General features: G+C 42.7%; 1 long non-coding RNA gene across 1 annotated transcript; it reads right to left on the bottom strand.

Annotated features, from left to right (window-relative positions):
* Positions 1–2,266: 2,266 nt before the first annotated feature.
* Positions 2,267–21,353, bottom strand: LOC141089017 (uncharacterized). The gene is made up of 2 exons (XR_012232136.1): positions 21,280–21,353; positions 2,267–5,687 (listed from the first exon to the last, which is right to left on the bottom strand). It is a non-coding gene; the product is annotated as an uncharacterized lncRNA (long non-coding RNA).
* Positions 21,354–21,732: the final 379 nt, after the last annotated feature.

Here is a 21,732-nt window from a genome sequence, read left to right as displayed (position 1 = left end):
AGGCCAAATACCTAGGATATCTAGTAGGTAGAGGCGAGATCAAATCCCAGATCAGTAAAGTGGACGATATCCAAAATTGGTAGAGACCACTCTCAAAGAAGCATCGTGGGGTACTACAGGAGGTTCCTGCCATGATGGTCAGAACTTTGCCATGATGACTGCACCCAAGACTGACCTCCTTAAAAGGATAAAAATTAGTTATGGCCAAATGGGTGGCAGAGACAACCTTTCAAGGACTGAAAATAATTCTGTGTAATCAGCTGGATATAGTGGCCTCTGACTTTGAAAAGGAATTTTTACTCCAGACAGGCACCTCAGAAGTTGCTTTAGGAGTAGTCCTTTCTCAGGAATACATGGGGATCAGCACCCTGTTCTCTACCTGAATAGGAAGTTGTCGGCATGTGAGAAGAATTATTCCATCATAGAAAAGAAATACTTGCCCATATAGTGAGCAGTGGACACATTATTATACTATCTGTTAGGGCAAAAATTTGAATTTGTATCAGACCTAGTCCCAATCAGGTGGATTAGAGAGAAAAAGTGAAAAAATGCTTGAGTTAACCTCTGGTTTCTAGCCCTGCAGAATTTCCACTTACATGGTAATGCTGATGCTCACTCCCTCTAATCCAGTGTCTACTGATAGTAGGTGCCAAACCCCATGGCTTTAGGCAGAGGGGGAAGGTATATAAAGTGGCTGCCGAACACATAGTGGATGTGAGATATGTATCATAGAGGTGCATACCCTCTGTGATATAAATCGGGAGTAATGCTTTAGTACACATAGTACTAAGAGGAGTTAATTGACCATATTTGGTTCAGCTCTAATTGTGAGTACCTGAAGAGTTGTGGCAGGTAGGCTGCTCAACATATCTCCACTCCTGGGTGTGGTTCACAAAATAAAATTTAGTCGGTTTGTTTCACACATGACATGTGTGTCTGGTGGTAAGAAGACCTCCTGTGTGATGTCTCCAGACTGAGCCGGTATGCTAGATGCTATTAAGCCTGTGTGTCCTGACTGTCTCTAAAAGTAACTTTGTTGGAACAATTTACTGTTTAAAGTTTATGAAGCTTCAATAAACCAGACTAGATATTTAAATGGAAACGCTTCTTGTGTTACCTTACCACGCACCCAGGTGGGTAGCATTCCCACAAGCCGTACACTCCATGGAGGTGGCCTTTATGGAAGAGAGGGAAGAAAAAAGCCTTTAAGTACACACAAAAATTGTAAGGATAGTTTTTAGTTTACCAAAAGACATGTGCAAGACTCCCCAAATGTATAAGGAAGGTGCTGTGAGCAGATGAGGTAAATGCTATGTCTGGCGCCAAACTAACACAGCTCATCACCCCTAGAACACCAACCCCATAATGAAACATAGAGGTGGCAGCATCATGCTGTGGGGATTTTGTTTGGCAGCAGGGGCAGGGAAAATGCTCCAAGTCGAGGGGAAGATGTATAGTGCAAAATACAGGGATATTATTGAGCAAAACATGCTTCAGTCTGTCAGTGATTTGAAACTGGTTTACCTTCCAAGACAACAACCCAAAGCATACTGCTAGTGCAACACTCAAGTTGTTTAAAGGGAAACGTAAATGTTTTGAAATAGCCAAGTCAAAGCTCGGACCTTAATCCAATTGAGGTCTGTGGTCAGACTTGAAGATTGCTGTGCACCAGAGGTAACCATGTAAGTTGAAGGACCTGGAGCAGTTTTGCCTTGAGGAATCGGCAAGAATCCCAGTGGCAAGATGTGGAAAGCTCATAGAGACTTATCCAAAGTGACTTACAGCTGTAATTGCTGCAAAAGCAGGATCTTCAAAGTACTGACTTTAGTGGCGTGAATACTTATGCACACTGAAGTTTTCAGTTATTTTGTCCTATTTGTTGTTTGCTTCACAATAAAAAAAGAAAAACAAATGTTCACATATGTAGGCATGTTCTTCACATCAACTGATACAAACCCTCAAAAAAACAAACAATGAAATTCCAGGTTGTAAGGTAACAAAACACAAAAAATGCCAAAGGAGGTAAATACTTTCACAAGCCACATTAGGCTGGACACAATATGGTGCGGTGTGTAGTTTTTGGGCCAGTGTTTTTTGGTCATGATCATGAACCATTCATCATTCCAGTATTTGTGCCAAGACGCAAAATAATGATTTTAAGAATTTAACAGTAAGAATCTACCTTCCTCAATTATAACAAGACCCTATTATTCCTGTCTACAAAAGATTTACAGGTACACTATAGTACCATGCACTCTCAGGCACATTAATAATAATACATTTTATTTCTATAGCGCAGACATATTCCGCAGCACTTTACATTTCAGAGGGGACTTGTACAGACGATAGACATTACAGCATACCAATAATCACATAGATCGTAACAGAAAATGGATCGCCATCACCCAGGGCGGCGGGGTACTCGGAGCCGGGCCCGTGGGTTTCAATGGGAGATGTCACGGTAGCTGTGGACCGGTCCGTGGCCCTGGGCGTTCATTGTAAAAGGGACAATGTTAAACGTGTGGATGATGGTTAAAATTTATAAATGGATGATTTGTGACACCCACTGTGGTGTTCGGCAATGAAGATGTTAAGCCGACGCTGCAGACAGATCCTCTGGGACAGATGGTGTGGTGCAGCAATGATGTTGTGACCCTCCACAGGTAGGGCTGTAGTCCCAGGGCAGTGTAGATAGAGAGATAGTGAGGAGAGCGTAATGGTGCAGTGTTAAGCACAGAGATGTAGCAGTGCTGAGTGGGTTGGCGCAGGAATAAGCGGAGGACACCAGGGCATGTAGTTCCAAAGCTTTACTCACAGTCTGTTGTGCATACAGGTGCCCGCCTTGGTGCTGTGTCCTCCAGGTCAAGGGCCCAGCCAACCTCCAGGCAAGATAAAGTACTCCGTTCCAACACTCCGCCAACATATGCCTTCTCTGAAGGTCTCCTTTCTAGCGCTTGTAATGAAGTACTTGTGGTTGTGTGTTGAACCCAAGTTCCTCCTTTAAGATGTTCCTTTGATCTCTACTTGTACGGCAGACAGCTGTAGCCTGCTTCGGGGACTCCTTGCTACCAAGTCCCGGCTCACTCACGTTGCTGTTGTGCCTCCCAGTCTTGTGTGGGAATAAAGTGGTCACAATTTCTATTCCTCCCGTGTCTGCTGCAGGACCATTAGTATCCATAAAACCTCGGGGACTGGACCCCGGCCATGCGCTTAGAACTTGAGGAAGGGCCCTGCTCTGACCCTAGTCCTTAGTTCTCTTCTTCTCCTCATGTTCTGTAGAAATCAATCTTTCTTATGGAGAATCAGGCTTTCTATATCTCCTTCCCATGCCAGCAGCTCCAGGTCACAGGAGACTGCTGCAGCACCTCTTTCCATCCATCCCACTCAGGGGATCTCCTCTCACAGACTGACCTAGTCCTAATAATCTCCCACTCTCTTGTGCAGACTAAGCTCCACCCACCTCCCAGCACTCTTCGTGTTCCAAGCAGGGAGCCACCAAAGGTGCTTTGCTACACTACTATGTTGTGTGGGATGCAGGTGTTGGCCACAATACCAAGAGGAATGAGGACCCTGCTCGCAAGCTTACAATCTATGAGAAAAAAGGTAGACACAAGAGGTGGGTGGTAACAATTGCCCTGATTGTATGGACCAGCCATAATGTTAAGTGTGTAACAGTACGGACACAGAGGGCTAAGAGATGCATAAAGCATGTGGGAACATGAGCGGGAAACCTGGTTATGGTAAAACTTTTGACTGTGCCACACAGGGATAGATTAGGTTAATGTGTTGAGGCGGTAGGCCAGTCTGAATAAATGCGTTTTCAGGGCACGCCTAAAATTGTAGAAATTGGAAACTAATCGTATTGACCTGGGAAGTGCATTCCAAAGAATTGGTGCAGCACGTGTATAGTCTTGAAGACAGGAGTGGGAGGTTCTTATTATTGAGGATGCTAACCTCAGGTCTTCAGCAGAACGAAGGGCGCGGGTAGGATGGTATACTGAAATAAGGCAGGGGATGTAGGGGGGTGCTGAGCCATGGAGAGCTTTGTGGGTGAGGGTAATAAGTTTTTACTGGATTCTGGAGTGGATGGGTAGCCAGTGTAATGACTGGCACAAGGTAGAGGCATCGGTGTAACGATTGGCGAGGAATATGATCCTGGCTGCAGCATTCAAGATAGATTGGAGGGGGGAGAGTTTAGTAAGAGGGAGACCGATCAAAAGAGAGCTACAATAGTCGAGACGAGGATGAATAAGAGAAACAGTAAGAGTTTTTGCGGAGTCAAAAGTAAGAAAAGGTCGAATTCTAGAAATGTTTTTGAGGTGCAGATAACAAGAGCGAGCCAGTGATCGGATATGGGGGGCAAAGGAAAGCTCAGAGTCAAGTATGACCCCAAGACAGCGGGCATGTTGCTGCGGAGTAATAGTGGAACCACACACGGAAATGGCAATGTCGGGTATAGGTGCATTAGTAGCGGGAGGAAACACAAGGAGTTCAGTCTTTGACAGGTTCAGTTCTAGATATAGTGAGGACATGATGTTAGACACAGCGTTTAGACAATGCTGGTGTTTTCTAGAAAGGCAAGCCTGATGTCAGGAGAAGAAGCGTATAATTGGGTGTCATCACCATAGAGATGGTACTGGAAACCAAATCTACTGATTGTTTGACCAATAGGGGCAGTGTACAAAGAGAAGAGGTGGGGGCCTAGGACTGATCCTTGAGGAACCCCAACAGTAAGAGGAAGATGAGAGGAGGAGGAACCAGCAAAAGATACAGTAAAGGAGCGGTCAGAGAGATAGGAGGAGAACCAAGAGAGAACTGTGTCCTTGAGGCCAATGGAATGGAGCATAGTGAGGAGGAGCTGATGATCCACAGTGTTGAATGCTGCAGAGAGATCCAAGAGAATTAGCGTGGAGTAATGACCATTTGATTTAGCTGTTAGTAGATCATTAGAGACTTTAGTGTGGGCAGTTTCAGTAGAGTGTAAAGAGCGTAAACTGGATTGGAGAGGGTCGAGAAGAGAGTTGTCAAAGAGATAGCGAATAAGACGGGAGTGGACCAGGCATTCCAGGAGTTTAGAGATGAAGGGAAGATTAGAGACAAGTCTATAGTTAGCGGCACAGTTTTGGTCGAGGGATGGTTTTTTTAAGTAGTGGATGTATGATGGCATGCTTAAATGAGGAGGGAAAGATGCCAGAAGAGAGAGAGAGATTAATTATTTTAGATAGGTGAGTGGTGACAGCAGGGGAAAGGGACTGGAGGAGAAGTGATAGAATGGGGTCACTGGTGCAAGTGGTTGGGCGAGAAGATGCAAGGAGCCTGCTTACTTCTTCTTCTGTGACTGGTTCAAAATCAGAGAGTGAGCTAGATGCAGTGTGGGAGGGAGGACAGTGCATGGTATGAGGTGATTGGGAGATAATTTCCTGTTGGATCTGGTCAATTTTTTCTTTGAAGTAGTTGGCTAGATCATCAGCTCGAAGCTCTGTGGTTGGGGCCTGTTCTCTTGGGTTGAGTAGAGAATGGAAATCTCATTGATCATTGTCCATCATTCAAAATATTAGGACTGTCGTAAGCAAAAAATAACTTTTCAGGAAGGCCTTTCCATTATCTTCATCCATTGTTCATATTTCTTCTTCTTTATACATCCTATTTTTGCAGCCCCTTGCCTCAACTTGTCCTAAACCTTAGACCTAAAAGTAGATAAAGAAAAAAACATGAGTCAAAAAGATTAAACTTTTTAAAATGAGGAAAATGCTCCAATATCACGTCTGTAAATACGTGAATCTATAGAATTTAACAGATAATTTGAAGGTAAATTTATAGTCTGGAGTTTCCAATCAATGGGATAAAAATCAGGTGTCAGTGGGTGACATGTTTAACCCCTTCACCCCCAAGGGTGGTTTGCACGTTCATGACCGGGCCAATTTTTACAATTCTGACCACTGTACCTTTATGAGGTCATAACTCTGGAACGCTTCCATGGATCCTGGTGATTCTGACATTGTTTTCTCGTGACATATTGTACTTCATGTTAGTGGTAAAATTTCATTCAAATAACTTGCGTTTATTTGTGAGAAAAACGGAAATTTGGCGAAAATTTTGAAAATTTTGCAATTTTCCAACTTTGAATTTTTATGCCCTTAAATCACAGAGATATGGCACCCAAAAAACTTGATAACTAACATTTCCCACATGTTTACTTTACATCAGCACAATTTTGGAACCAAAATTTTTTTTTGTTAGGAAGTTATAAGGGTTAAAAGTTGACCAGCGATTTCTCATTTTTACAACACCATTTTATTTTTACAGACCACATCACATTTGAAGCCACTTTGAGGGGTCTATATGATAGAAAATACCCAAAAGTGACACTATTCTAAAAACTGCACCCCTTAAGGTGCTCAAAACCACATTCAAGAAGTTTATTAACCCTTTAGGTGCGTCACAGGAATTTTTTTGAATATTTTAAAAAAAATGAACATCTAACTTTTTTTCACAAAAAAAATACTTCAGGTTCAATTTTTTTTATTTTACCAAGGGTAACAGGAGAAATTGGACTGCAAAAGTTATTATGCAATTTGTTCTGAGTACGCTGATACCTGATATGTGGGGGGGGAATGACTGTTTCGGCGCATGGCAGAGCTCAGAATGGAAGGAGCGCCATTTGACTTTTTCAATGCAAAATTGTCTGGAATTCAGATCGGACGCCATGTCACGTTTGGAGAGTCCCTGATGTACCTAAACAGTGGAAACCCCCTACAAGTGACCCCATTTTGGAAACTAGACCCCCCAAGGAACTTATCTAGATATGTGATGAGAACTTTGAACCCACAAGGGCTTTACAGAAGTTTATAACTTACAGCGGTACAATTAAAAAATCATATTTTTTCCACAAAATGATCTTTTCACCCCAATTTTTATTTTCCCAAGGGTAACAGGACCCTAAAAGTTATTGTGCAATTTGTCCTAAGTACGCTGATACCCCACATGTGGGGGTAAACCACTATTTGGGCGCATGGCAGAGCTTGGAAGGGAAGCAGCGCCATTTGACGTTTTTGGCTGGAATTGAGATCGGACATCATGTTGCGATTGGAAAACCCCTGATGTACCAAAACAGTGGAAACCCCCCACAAATGACACCATTTTGGAAACTAGACCCCCTAAGGAACTTATCTAGATGTGTGGTGAGAACTTTGAACCCCCAAGGGCTTCACAGAAGTTTATAACATAAAGCCGTACAATTAAAAAATCATATTTTTTCCACAAAAATGATCGTTTCACCCTCAATTCTTATTTTTCCAAGGGTAACAGGACCCTAAAAGTTGTTGTGCAATTTGTCCTGAGTACGCTGATACCCCACATGTGGGGGTAAACCACTATTTGGGCGCATGGCAGAGCTCGGAAGGGAAGCAGCGCCATTTGACGTTTTTGGCTGGAATTGAGATTGGACACCATGTCGCGATTGGAAAACCCCTGATGTACCAAAACAGTGGAAACCCCCCACAAATGACACCATTTTGGAAACTAGACCCCCTAAGGAACTTATCTAGATGTGTGGTGAGAACTTTGAACCCCCAAGGGCTTCACAGAAGTTTATAACATAAAGCCGTACAATTAAAAAATCATATTTTTTCCACAAAAATGATCTTTTCACCCTCAATTTTTATTTTTCCAAGGGTAACAGGACCCTAAAAGTTATTGTGCAATTTGTCCTGAGTACGCTGATACCCCACATGTGGGAGTAAACCACTATTTGGGCGCATGGCAGAGCTCGGAAGGGAAGCAGCGCCATTTGACGTTTTTGGCTGGAATTGAGATCGGACACCATGTCGCGATTGGAAAACCCCTGATGTACCTAAACAGTGGAAACCCCCCACAAATGACACCATTTTGTAAACTAGACCCCCCAAGGAACTTATCTAGATGTGTGGTGAGCACTTTGAACCCCCCAGTGCTTCACAGAAGTTTATAACGCCCGGGCGTGAAAATAAAAAATTTGTATTTTTTCCACAAACATGTTCTTTTAGTCACCATTTTTTTATTTTCCCAAGGGTACCAGGAGAAATTGGACCCCAAAAGTTGTTGTCCAATTTGTCCTGAGTATGCTAATACCCCATATGTGGGAGAAAACTACTGTATGGGTACACGTCGGGGCTCGGAAGGGAAGTAGTGACGTTTTGGAATGCAGACTTTGATGGAATGGTCTGCGGGTGTCATGTTGCCTTTGGAGAGCCCCTAATGTACCTAAACAGTGGAAACCCCCCACAAATGACCCCATTTTCAAAACTAGACCCCCTAAGGAACGTATCTAGATGTGAGGTGAGCACTTTGAACCCCCATGGGCTTCACAGAAGTTTATAATGCCCGGGAATGAAAATAAAAAAATCATATTTTTTCCACAAACATGATCAATTAGTCCCCAATTTTTTTATTTTCCCAAGGGTAACAGGAGAAATTGAACCCCAAAAGTTGTTGTCCAATTTGTCCTGAGTACGCTGACGCCCCATATGTGGGAGAAAACTACTGTATGGACACACGTCAGGGCTCGGAAGGGAAGTAGTGACGTTTTGGAATGCAGACTTTGATGGAATGGTCTGCGGGTGTCATGTTGCCTTTGGAGAGCCCCTAATGTACCTAAACAGTGGAAACCCCCCACAAATGACCCCATTTTGAAAACTAGACCCCCTAAGGAACTTATCTAGATGTGAGGTGAGCACTTTGAACCCCCAAGGGCTTCACAGAAGTTTATAATGCCCGGGCATGAAAATAAAAAAATCGTATTTTTTCCACAAACATGATCAATTAGTCCCCAATTTTTTTATTTTCCCAAGGGTAACAGGAAAAATTGAACCCCAAAAGTTGTTGTCCAATTTGTCCTGAGTACGCTGACGCCCCATATGTGGGAGAAAACTACTGTATGGACACACGTCGGGGTTCGGAAGGGAAGTAGTGACGTTTTGGAATGCAGACTTTGATGGAATGGTCTGCGGGTGTCATGTGCGTTTGGAGAGCCCCTGATGTACCTAAACTATTGAAACTCCCCACAAGTGACCCCATTTTGGACACTAGACCCCCCACGGAACTTATCTAGATGTGTGGTGAGCACTTTGAACCCCCAAGTGCTTCACAGAAGTTTATAACGCTCGGACGTGAAAATAAAAAAATCATTTTTTTCCACAAAAATGATATTTTTGCCCCCAATTTTTTATTTTCCTAAGGGTAACAGGAGAAATTGGACCCCAAAAATCGTTTTGCAATTTGTCCTGAGTAGGCTGATACCCTACATGTGGGGGTAAAACACTGTTTGGGCGCATGTCAGAGCTTGGAAGGGAAGGAGCACCATTTGACTTTTTCAACTCAGAATTGGCTGGAATTGAAATCAGACGCCATGTTGCATTTGGAGAGCCCCTGATGTGCCCAAACAGTGGAAACCCCCAATTCTAACTCCAACCCGAACCCCAACACACCCCTAACCCTAATCTTAGCCCTAGCCCTAACCCTAGCCCTAACCCTAGCCCTAACCCTAACCCTGACCCTAACCCTAACCGTAATGGAAAAATGGAAATAAATACATTTTTTTTATTTTATTATTTTTCCCTAACTAAGGGGGTGATAAAGGGGGGTTTGATTTACTATTTATGGCGGGTTTTTATATTTGGCAGCTGTCGCACGCTAAAAGACGCTTTTTATTGTAAAAATAGTTTTTGCATCACCACATATTGAGAGCTATAATTTTTCCGTATTTTGACCCACCGAGTCATGTGAGGTCTTATTTTTTGCGGGACGAGTTGACGTTTTTATTGGTACCATTTTTGGGCACGTTACATTTTTTGATCGCTTTTTATTCCGATTTTTGGGACGCAGAATGAACAAAAACCAGCGTTTCATGAATTTCTTTTGGGGGGGTGCGTTTACACCGTTCCGCGTGCGGTAAAATTGATAAAGCAGTTTTATTCTTCGGGTCAGTACGGTTACAGCGATACCTCATTTAGGTCGTTTTTTTATGTTTTGTCGGTTTTATGCAATGAAAACTATTTTATATAAAAAATAATTATTTTTGCATTGCTTTATTCTGCGAGCTATAACTTTTATATTTTTTCGCTGATGATGCTGTGTGGCAGCTCATTTTTTGCGGGACAAGATGACGTTTTCAGCGGTACCATGGATATTCATATGCGTCTTTTTGATCACGCGTTATTACACTTTTTGTTTGGCGGTATGATAATAAATCGCTAAAGGGGTTAACTAATGGGACAGTTTTATAGGGCGGGTCGTTACGGACGCAGCGATACCTAATATGTGTACTTTTATTGTTTGTTTTTTTTTATTTTCAAAAAATTGATTTATTTGGGGGAATATTTTTTTTTTTTGTAATCTATTTGGCGATTTTTTTAAAATTATTTTAACACTTTTTTTTTATTTTTTTTTAATTTATTAAATAGTCCCAGGTGGGACATCACTGTTCTGAGACAGATCGCTGATCTGTGACAGATCACTGATCTGTCACATCACAGATCACTGTGACAGATCAGCAATCTGTCACAGGCAGTGCACAAGGCTTCCTCATGCCTGCGCTTTGCAGGCACTGAGGAAGCCAGCTTCCTGCAGGACCCCGAAGGCCCCCGTCGCCATCTTGGATTCGGGGGCCTGCAGGAAAGGAGCCCCCGGCAGCAGCGCTGCACATTGCGCTGCCGTGGGGGGCTCAGGGAAGCACGGAGGGAGCCCCCTCCCTGCCGATGCTTCCCTTTAACCCCCGGTACACCGCGATCATGTTTGATCGCGGTGTGCAAGGGGTTAACGTGTCGGGGGCGGTCTGTGACCACCCCTGACACATTGTGCCGGGTATCAGCTGTGATAATCAGCTGACACCCGGCCTCGATCAGCGGCGCTCACCATTTGGGCGCCGCTGATCGCGGTAGACGTACTATCCCATCCATGGGCATAGGGGCCCGGGTCCCATGGACGGGATAGTACATCTGATGTCAGGAAGGGGTTAAAAGAATAGTCATCTATCAAAGTCTGATCTTCACAACCAATGTATGGAAGCATATTGAGCCACATACAAAGAAGAGTTGTCTCATTTGTCTTACTTGCTTCTCTTTTCTACTTGTAGGAAAATCTGATGTAGTTTTAGGTCAAATTTATACAGAAATATAGGAGATTATGAAGGGTTTACAAACTTTCAAGAACCAATGTAAATACAGTGCCTTGCGAAAGTATTCGGCCCCCTGAAACTTTTCAACCTTTTCCCACATATCATGCTTCAAACATAAAGATACCAAATGTAATTTTTTGGTGAAGAATCAACAACAAGTGGGGCACAATTGTGAAGTTGAACGAAATTTATTGGTTATTTTAAATTTTTGTGGAAAGTCAAAAACTGAAAAGTGGGGCGTGCAATATTATTCGGCCCCTTTAACTTAATACTTTGTTGCGCCACCTTTTGCTGCGATTACAGCTGCAAGTCGCTTGGGGTATGTCTCTATCAGTTTTGTACATCGAGAGACTGAAATTCTTGCCCATTCTTCCTTGGCAAACAGCTCGCGCTCAGTGAGCTTTGATGGAGATCGTTTGTGAACAGCAGTTTTCAGCTCTTTCCACAGATTCTCGATTGGATTCAGGCCTGGACTTTGACTTGGCCATTCTAACACCTGGATACATTTATTTGTGAACCATTCCATTGTAGATTTTGCTTTATGTTTGGGATCATTGTCTTGTTGGAAGACAAATCTCCGTCCCAGTCTCAGGTCTTTTGCAGATTCCAACTGGTTTATTTCAAGAATGGTCCTGTATTTGGCTCCATCCATCTTCCAATCAATGTTAACCATCTTCCCTGTCCCTGCTGAAGAAAAGCAGGCCCAAACCATGATGCTGCCACCACCATGTTTGACAGTGGTGATGGTGTGGTCAGGGTGATGAGCTGTGCTGCCTTTACGCCAAACATATGATTTGGCATGGTTACCAAAAAGTTTGATTTTGGTTTCATCTGACCAGAGCACCTTCTTCCACATGTTTGGTGTGTCTCCCAGGTGGCTTGTTGCAAACTTTAAATGACACTTTTTATGGATATTTTTGAGAAATGGCTTCTCATAGGTGGATTATATTTATCATTATTAGTTATTTAGGATAACATTGGATCATTCAGAGATCCACAATCAACTTCTGGATTGAGTTTGCTGCACTGAAAGTAAAGTGGCCGAATAATATTGCACGCCCCACTTTTCATTTTTTGCATTTCCACAAAAATTTAAAATAACCAATACATTTCGTTCAAATCCACAATTGTGTTCCACTTGTTGTTGATTCTTCACCAAAAATTTACATTTGGTATCTTTATGTTTGAAGCATGATATGTGGTAAAAGGTTGAAAAGTTCCAGGGGACCGAATACTTTTGCAAGGCACTGTAGCTTTTAAAATACTGTATTTACTTAAGGCTTCCCCCATACACATAAGACTAATTTCAACTGCACCCTCCGAGTCTCCAATGCGTGGCCGACTCTCCAATGCGTAGGTGGGCACCTACCAAATGTTTGTTGGGGAGATGTCAATCGGACATGTCCGATCTTGGATTGCCAATTTCTTTGTTCTCCCAGAGATAAGCTACCAGCAGAGATGACTGTCGACATCTATGTCATAGGGAACAGAGGAGTAATTCTGTGTATGGGAGAGACAGTTGAAATGGCAGTCGGCCATCTAATGTGAATGTGGGCCAAGAGTCAACACATTAACAGACTATAAATTCAGTTTATGCCAGTCAGTAACCAGATGCAAGTCCTGGTCCGGGACTTATAACCCAAACTAACAGTAACATAGAAATTTGCGATGCTGCTATTTTTTGTTAGTAAACTTTCAGCTATAATATTTATGCTAAATATGCCAATATTATGAATATTTGAAGGGGGCCATTTGGAAGCCAAAACCAACATTAAGTCCTAAACATAGAGGTATGGTAAGAATTTCCATTCCAGCTTTTCTTTCTATATGTTTCACTTTTGGTTTTGGCATACAAAACTAGAGGCTTCAGTCTGCTGATGAATATGAGGATACATTTCAAATCAACACCAACGAAAACAACAAAAGCTGCTTTTCTAGATAACAATAAAGCATTTCTGACACTTATCTGGACTGATGCCTTTATGACTCTCTTCCTGCTATATGTCCCACCTGCCTGTTACTACTTTAATAATAAAATGAACTCTAAATGAGAAACGTTTGTATAGTACAATACACTTCATGAATAATAGTGCTGATAATGACTTAATAATCGGAGTCACATGTGAGGACAAAAGGTTATGTGCCCTAACATTTGGACAATGCAGCAGATGTAAACCATAGGGAGCATGATACAATATCTGGCATGCTGTGTTCTCAGGGAACGTACAGCGCATTTGTAGTCTGTTCCAGGTTATTTTACGTTATCCAAAAAGTATTTCTTATTAATCACATGAGGAAGAATAAAAGTTACTTTAATATTGAATTAATGATAACTAAAATGGTTGGACCCGGAACAACAGTTACGTATCCACATGTATCCGTTAGGACCTTCACCAATCATGAAAACAGGAGCTTTGTGTCTGTTTTTTTAATCGAGCTATGTGCGCCTCTGCTCCACAGTTTTCAGTCATGCATTTATGAACCTTGCTGTGTGCACTGAGGCAGAGCCATGCTAGAACAGTAAAGGGTCTTCTCCAAATCTTTCCGATTGGAAGCATAGTACTGAACAAAATGTATGGACAATTGCTGATGCATTAAGATTTCCATTTTCTGGAACTAAGGGACCTAAAAAACCCTGAAAAGCACTCCATAGCATTATCCCTCCTTCACCAAACTTTACAGTTTGACACAATAGAGGGAGGTAGTTAATTTTCTCCTGGCATTTGCCAAATTCAAAATTGTCCATTAGACTGCAAGACACAGAATGATTCATCACTCCGTAGAATGCGTTTCTGTAGCGCCCCTGAGGGTTCAGTCGCCACAGAGGTACTGCACCTCCTCCTGAGGTGTGGTACCCCACTATCCAGGTAAGGTGGAGGCACCTGACCACACTCCAACACCTGCATCCCACACAACATAGTAGTGTAGCAAAGCACCTTTGGTGGCTCCCAGCTTGGAACACGAAAAGTGCTGGGAGGTGGGTGGAGCTTAGACTGCACAAGAGAGCAGGAGAATATTAGGAAAAGGTCAGTCTGTGAAAGAAGATCCCCTGAGAGGGATGGAGTGAAGGAAGTGCTGCAGCAGACTCCTGTGACCTGGAGCTGCTGGCACAGGAAAGAGCCATAGAAAGCCTGACTCTTCAGAGGGAAGATAGTTTAGTATGGAACGTAAGGAGAAGAAGAGAACTAAGGACTAGGGTCAGAGCAGAGCCCATCCTCAAGTTCGAAGCGCATGGCCAGGGTCTGGTCCCCGAGGTTGTATGGATACTGATGTTCCTGCAGCAGACACCGGAGGAATAGAAGTTGTCACCACTTTATTCCCACCTAAGACTTGGGGGCAGAACAGCAACGTGAGTGAGCCGGGACTTGATAGCAAGGAGTCCCTGAAGCAGGCTACAGCTGACTGCCGTGCAAGTAGAGTTCTAAGTAACATCAAGAAGGAGGAACATGAGTTTAATACGCAACTACAAGTACTTCAGATTAGGAGCTAGTGTGGAGACGTTCAGAGAAGGTACATGTTGGAGGAGTGCTGGAAAAGTGTACTTTACCTTGCCTGGGAGTTGGCTGAGCCCCTGACCTGGAGGACACGGCACCGAAGTGGGCACCTGTATGCGCAACAGACTGTGAGTAAAGCTTTGGAACTACATGCCCTCGTGTCCTCCACTTATTCTTGCGCCTTACACCCGGCTCTGCTACATCTGCTTCTTTACATCATCTCCCCACTTGCCAACCTCATCTACACTGCCCTGGGACTACAGCTCCACCTGTGGGGAGCTTCAACATCATTGCTGCACCAAACCATCCGTCCCAGAGAAGCAACCCTGCAGCGCTTGTCAAACTGACCAGAAACCACAGGTGGCGTCACGAATCATCTCAACAACTTTATGCTCATCACTCTACCCCTTTTACATTGACCGCCTGAGGCCACGGGCTGGGTCACTGCCACTGTGACATCTCCCATTGTAATCAACAGGCCCGGCACCGAGTACCCCACGGCCTCTGGGGGCGAATCATTTCCATATATCCATAGTCCAGTGGTGGCACGCTTTACACCACTTCATCTGATCTTTGGAATTTTGCTTGGTGATGTAAAGCTTGCATGAAGCTATTCAACCATGGAGACCCATGTCAAGAAGCTCCCGGTACACAATTTTTGTACTGATATTAATGGCAGAGCTTTGGAACTCTGCAATTATTGAGTCAGCAGAGTTAACGACTACTATGCACTAAGCGAAACAGTACTTGGCAACACGTGTAACTATGTAACTTTACAAGGTTTACCACTTCATGGCTGAGTTGTGGTGGTTCCTAAATGCTTCCACTTCTCAATGATAAAACTCACAGTGGATCATGGAATATTTAGGAGGGAAGACATTTTATGAACTGACTAGATACAAAACTAGCATCCTATTAGTGTCAGATTCGAATTCCGTGAGTTCCTTACAATAACCCATTCTTTCACAAAAGTTAGTAAGAGTAGACTTCAAGGCTAGGAGCTGGATTTTATACACCTGTGGCAATGAGACTAAATTAAAAGCCCAAATTCAATAATGAATAGGTTGTTGTAATGTCCTATCTTCAGGAGCGCACTGCTCCTCTTCCACTCAGCTTCCTGCTTTGTTGTAGGAGTTATGTTCCTGAAGATTGACAGTTTCAACCAAAGTCATAGTTGTAGTCAAAGTCATGGTTGGTAGCAGAGGCGGCTTTCCCTCTGTAACACGGGAGAAGTGCTGGTGGTCAGATCCAGAGTTCTGGTCAGGTTCAGAGTGCCACAAAAAGGCTGAAAAGTATAGAGCTGGCAAGCAGCGAAAGCTACTTACCTAGGTGACTTGTGACTCTGCGATTGCAGGGGGCAGGTAACATAGGAAACACAAATTGTACACTATGAAATTGATAATCTCTCAGTTCTTCAGAATGAAGAAGATTTTTAATAAGAAGTAAATTGCAAATTTGCTTGTTTTTACAAACGGCCTGGAAACACCTTGGAGAGACAAGCTTCCTAGAGTGGACCCTCTGGGTCATGGTACCGAACCTCCCCTAGGTGAGCAATCCAGGTGAAACTGACCCCTATATAGGGATTGTTAGGGGCAGACCCAGGGAACTCAAATACCTCAACAGCTGGCACAGTGTCAGACTGAAGAACATGGGGCCCACCAGAGGATTTGATCCTGAAGGCCCATCTTTTTCCCCCACTCAAGGGGCCAATAACAGCTGCAATGTTTGCGCTATGAACTCTCCTGAAGAAGTCAGGGCCCACCGGAGGATTCTCCGGTTCTCTGGTGGTCCAGTCCAACCCTGAGCTGGTACCAGGAGGGCGGCTCGTAGGGAAGTAGGATAACAAAATAACAATAATAGTGTGGACCGGGGGAACTAGATGGATGGATGAGAAGGAACCAAATGGAACACAGATGAAACAGGACAGGAGAGGAGCTGAAGTCGAAGGGCAGGGTCCAAGGACAGAGGGATCAACGGAGACAGAAGACCACCAGGAGCAGATAGGGAAGACAGGAGCTGTAGGAGATACAAGGGAAAAAACGAGCGGGCGGCCACAGTCCTAGCAGTAGTGGGGGACCAGGCGGCCACAGTCCTAGCAGTAACAGGGGACCGGGCGGCCACAGTCTTAGCACAGCTTATGTAAAAATTGACATAACCACTTTAACAGGTGCATCCTAATACTTTTCTCTATATTGTATGCAAGCGAGTAGATAAGAAAGCTGTGAAGTAAACTATAGGATTGAACTATATCATCAGTACTGACTAATACATCACTGAGTGTGGAATTTTCCGTAAACAAAAAAAAAAAAATTGAGAAAGTGTAAAAATATCTGATATTAGCCTCATTGAGAGCTACAATACGTCCTGTTTTGTGTTTCCAAACAAATCAGATAGCTGAGGACCCACAACAGGAAAAGACGACCATTTTGAGGCTACTGCTCTTGAGTGCATGTCAATACGTCAACATTCAAACTGTGAAATTTCCCAATTGTAACTATTTGTTTTGCAACTAAAAATCACTTTGCAACTTAAGCCTTTTTACTTTTCAGTCTCCTTTGAAAATGCCCTTTGGTTGCTCACATGACATGAGAAATGGAATGGATGCATTTCCAAAAAACTCGAATTGTGTCAGAGACACTTAACGTCATGTGTTGGGTTGTGCGTTAGACTACAGAAGATCAAAGCAATATTTAAGAGGCCATGTATAGGGTGAAATGAAAACGTGGTTTAGTATTTCCTTTATCTGACATATTGTGGTTCAAAAGTTAACTCCAAAAATGCCTCAAGCAATTGTCCAAAAGTACATGAAAGTCAGAACGTAGACATAGAGTACAGTACAAGCTCAATCACTAAAGCTGCCTATCCTCTTCTTGATCAGTTATGTGAGTTTGTACAAAAGATCATCGATGTGACCGATGTATATTATAAAATAATGTGTCTAACACAGTTTTCTGGTAGTAGTGATAAAAGGGTTATTTGGTTTAAGTAGGAGTGGGACAGAAATGTCAAAAGCTAAAATGTATGGAAACCTAAAGCCATTTAGATATATTATGATCCTAATTACTTGTGAGCACTGGTGTGATATTCCAATGGCTATAGATGTGTCAGCAGTGCTCCCCAAACATTGGCTAGAGTCAATATCTAGCCTCCTGAAGGTGGCTTCTTAGCTCCAGATACCTCTATCTACTATCGGTGACGTGGTACAATACACTAGGTTTTCACTTGGTCATATCTAGGCATTTCAACTCTTAATACTGAGGGTAGCTCAAAAGAACCTGTCTTAAAAAAAGACTTCTGTTTTATTCCATAAAGTATATGGAAAGGCTTTAGTGAAGAAATTTTACCTACCTATTTTACGGGACACTTGCTAATTCCATTTCGAACCTGCGGTGCTATGATACAGTGATTTAGCAATGACCACTAAATTTTAAATTGACTAGAGCATGTCCTGGAAGTTTATAAATAACAAAACTATTACAAGGCTATTACCAGACATACCATAAAATGTAAGCTTTGAAAACAATAGTAATTATTTATTCCTTTAAAGTTTTGTCAACTGTTGCCCATGATCTGCGGATCATGTACAAGTGTGTTACAAGAAATGTAAGAAAAGCTTTGTATCTAACACATCAGATATGGCCATGGCTTGAGCAATATTCTATTGTGACATTAGATAGATAGATACAAATCTGTATAAATCATGTTCCAAAGATATTATTTGAATATGCAGAGAGAATATCAATATAAATCAGTACATTTTTTAAAATTTAATGCCAGCTTTATTTTTAATCATGTGGTACTTCACACTGCAGATGCAATGTTGTCAAAAGATTGCACTTGCTGAGTATCGAGCCTCAGTCAAAGAACAGCACAGACTGAAGCAATGGGTGACGACAGCTAGATCAGTACTAATTAATTATTTTTTAAAATGTAAGTCCTTGTGGGGGTATCGTACTGTATGGTAAGCTGTAGGACCATCAAACTGTGTGTGGGGGGGCTGTGGAGAACTTTATTCTGTGCTTTGAGTAACTGTGGGGGACACCATACTTTGTGGGAGCTGTAAGGGATATCAAACTGTATGAAGGGGATCATACTGTGTGAGGGGCTGTGGGTATTTCATACTATGTGGATACATCAAACTCTGACTGGAGGACTGTGGGGGGCACCACACTATGTGGTAGGGACTGTGGGGGCATCATTCTGTAAGGGATTCAGTTGTGCCATCATACTGTGGAGGCATCACACTGTGTGTCATGGACTGTTGTAGCCATCAGAAATTATGTGGGGAATTGTGGGGGCCATCATACTATATAGAGGGCTGTGGAGGATTATATCATGTAAGGTTATTGTGGAGCCATGAAACAGTGTGTGGGGGTTGTGGAAACATATGTGTGGTGGGCTGTGGGGCCATCATGCTGTATAAGGGGGACTATGGTGGACATTATGCTGTATGTTGGAAGCTGTGGGGGCACCATATTGTGTGTGGGACCTTAGGGGCATTATATTGTATGGATGGCTATAGTGGGGCATCATACTGTGTGGGTCCAGGGGGAGGTGCTATCATAGTGTGTGGAGGTTCTGGGGGCCAGCATTCTGTGTATAGTGCTGTGGGACCATGAAACTGCATTGTGGGCTGTGGGGGTCAAGATACTGTGTGGTGGCAATGATGGCCATGATATTGTGTGTGGAGGAACTATCGGGACATACTGTGTGGGGGGCATCATGCTGTGGGAGGCATTATACTGTGTTTGGAGTCACTGTGGAGACTTTATTTTGTGTTGGGGTCACTGAGGCAGCATCATAATGTGATAGGGTTACTGTGGCAGCAACATACTTAGCTGGAGAAACTATGGAGTCATCATAGTGTGCATGTTGAGGGGATTACGGAATGAAATTGTGGGGGATGAATTCACTATCGGGGTATCATGCTGTGCAGGGCCGGCATTAGGAGCAGGCAGACCAGGGCCCCGCTCCTCCTGGGGCCCCCAGCCAGTGGTGTACCGCTAATAGTGGCACACCACATGGACGCTATGGGGCCCGTGAGTAAGAGGGGCCCATCGCCACCCCCTTCCTCGCATCCCGAATTCAACTTATTGGCATCCTAGATGCCGATACAGTTGAAAGCAGTGAAGGAGAAGAGAGCGACGACACTCCCTCTCCCATCACTCGCCCTCTGCCTCAGCATGTGCCAGCAGTGGAGCTGATGAGACACTTTGCAGAAGCCAGAGCAGCGGGGGACCAAGAAGTAGAGGTAAGTATTGTGTGTGTGTCTGCTGCACTATACTGTGTGTGGGGTGACTGCATTATACTGTGTGTGTGGGGGACTGCATTATACTGTGCGCGCGGGGACTGCACTATGCTGTGTATGTGGGGGGACTGCACTATACTGCGTATGTTGGCACTATACTGTGTTGTATTTTATTGATAACACTTGCTCCTGTTTAATTGGAGTCCAGCAGTGTGGTATTACCTATTTTAGATTGTGAATTATTCAATAAAATTCTATATTTATGGATTATACTCTTTGGTGGTAGTTTATAGACTCCCTTCCTCTTTTCTGTGGTTTAAACGTATTTTTTGAGTTTTTGTCCTTGAAATTAAATTTGGGACTTTTGTGCTGTGCTATCTAAGCACGTATGCACTGCATCCTATCAATTACCACCCCGATGAATGGCGAGAGACAGAGAGTGCACGCCTCATGAATACATTGGTTTCATAATTTTATGCTTTTAGCTCACGTAGTAGCCAAAATATGTTTGCCATTTTGGTTACTAACAGTAAGGAGCTATAATATGCTGAAATATTTTATTCATAGATTTTGCCTTCAGATGAATCAATGAACACAAGATATCTGTTCATGTGAAAATTTAACCTTGGGTGGTGTTAGCTACACGTGAGTACAAGGGCAGAAGGAAGATATTGGAAATATTAGTGGCATGTCACCACAGATCACATCTAGGCAATGTGAATGTCTTCTCTCAATTGTTATTGTAAAATTCATCCTCATTCCACTGAGGCACAAAGCCAAAATATGACAGCATAAATCAGTGTCTTTCATCAAGTATTTAGATTGTGAGCCCCATCGGGGACAGTGATGATGATGTGTGCAAAAATGTAAAGCGCTGCGGAATATGTTAGCTCTATATAAAAATAAAGATTATTATTATTAAGTATCTTTGATTATGCTATTTTCTAAGAGGTAAATTTAGTCCAGGAGAACAAACATTGCAAATAGATCTCCCATCGACAAAAGTATCCTCCATCCAAACAGCAATAGAAAATACGATATGCAAGAAGGCATCATTGGGCATTATTAATTATTAGTACTGCCAAACCGCTTAGTAGCATGCCAGCATGTTGGTAGAGAATATCATATGCCACAAAATGATGCATTTGTTATTGAAGAAAAATGTGGCTTCATATAACCGGTGTTGAGCATACATCATTCTTTTTAATGCAATTACTCAAAAATAATCATATGAGAGCCACCAAAGTCATGTTACCATATGTTTTCAAATACATTCTCTTTTTTCCTGCTGAGAATAAAAAAAAGAGTAAAAATAGTAATAGTAAAATAGCAACAGTAATGGCAGTGCTTAGTAAACATGACTTGTTTGAGACCGCTGGTCTTACCTAGCATACATTATAACCGTGGGATCAGTACACATTCACATGCTGCATTGTTGTCTTTGCTTGTGGCTTTTGAAGGAATACAGACAATCTGATATTAACCACAATGACTAATGAGTTCTGAATTTAACCCCTAGTTCTGCACCCCTTATGCACCTTACTCATTATGCCCTTATCATTCACATGTTCAAGTGAGCTGTAAAAATGAATCATTTCTGTTTATTGACATTGTCAGTCATAACTGGAATCTAATCTATGAAGACTTAGTCATGCGTAAAGGAGGAGTTAACATTATTTGTACTGTAATAACCCCTTGTACACTTTTGAATATATATACACACATATATGTATATATACAGTATTATAAGGCAGCGTATTTCACAAAAGTATGGCAGTGAGGCAGGATAGTTCAATTTAAATATCTTTATATTTGGCAACTTAGAAAATAACACTCAA

Source organism: Dendrobates tinctorius, unplaced genomic scaffold (assembly GCF_039654945.1).
Source record: "Dendrobates tinctorius isolate UK_male_01 unplaced genomic scaffold, ASM3965494v1 ptg000043l, whole genome shotgun sequence".
In the NCBI taxonomy this organism is placed as follows: Eukaryota; Metazoa; Chordata; class Amphibia; order Anura; family Dendrobatidae; genus Dendrobates; species Dendrobates tinctorius.
This window is presented reverse-complemented; position numbering and strand designations above follow the sequence as displayed.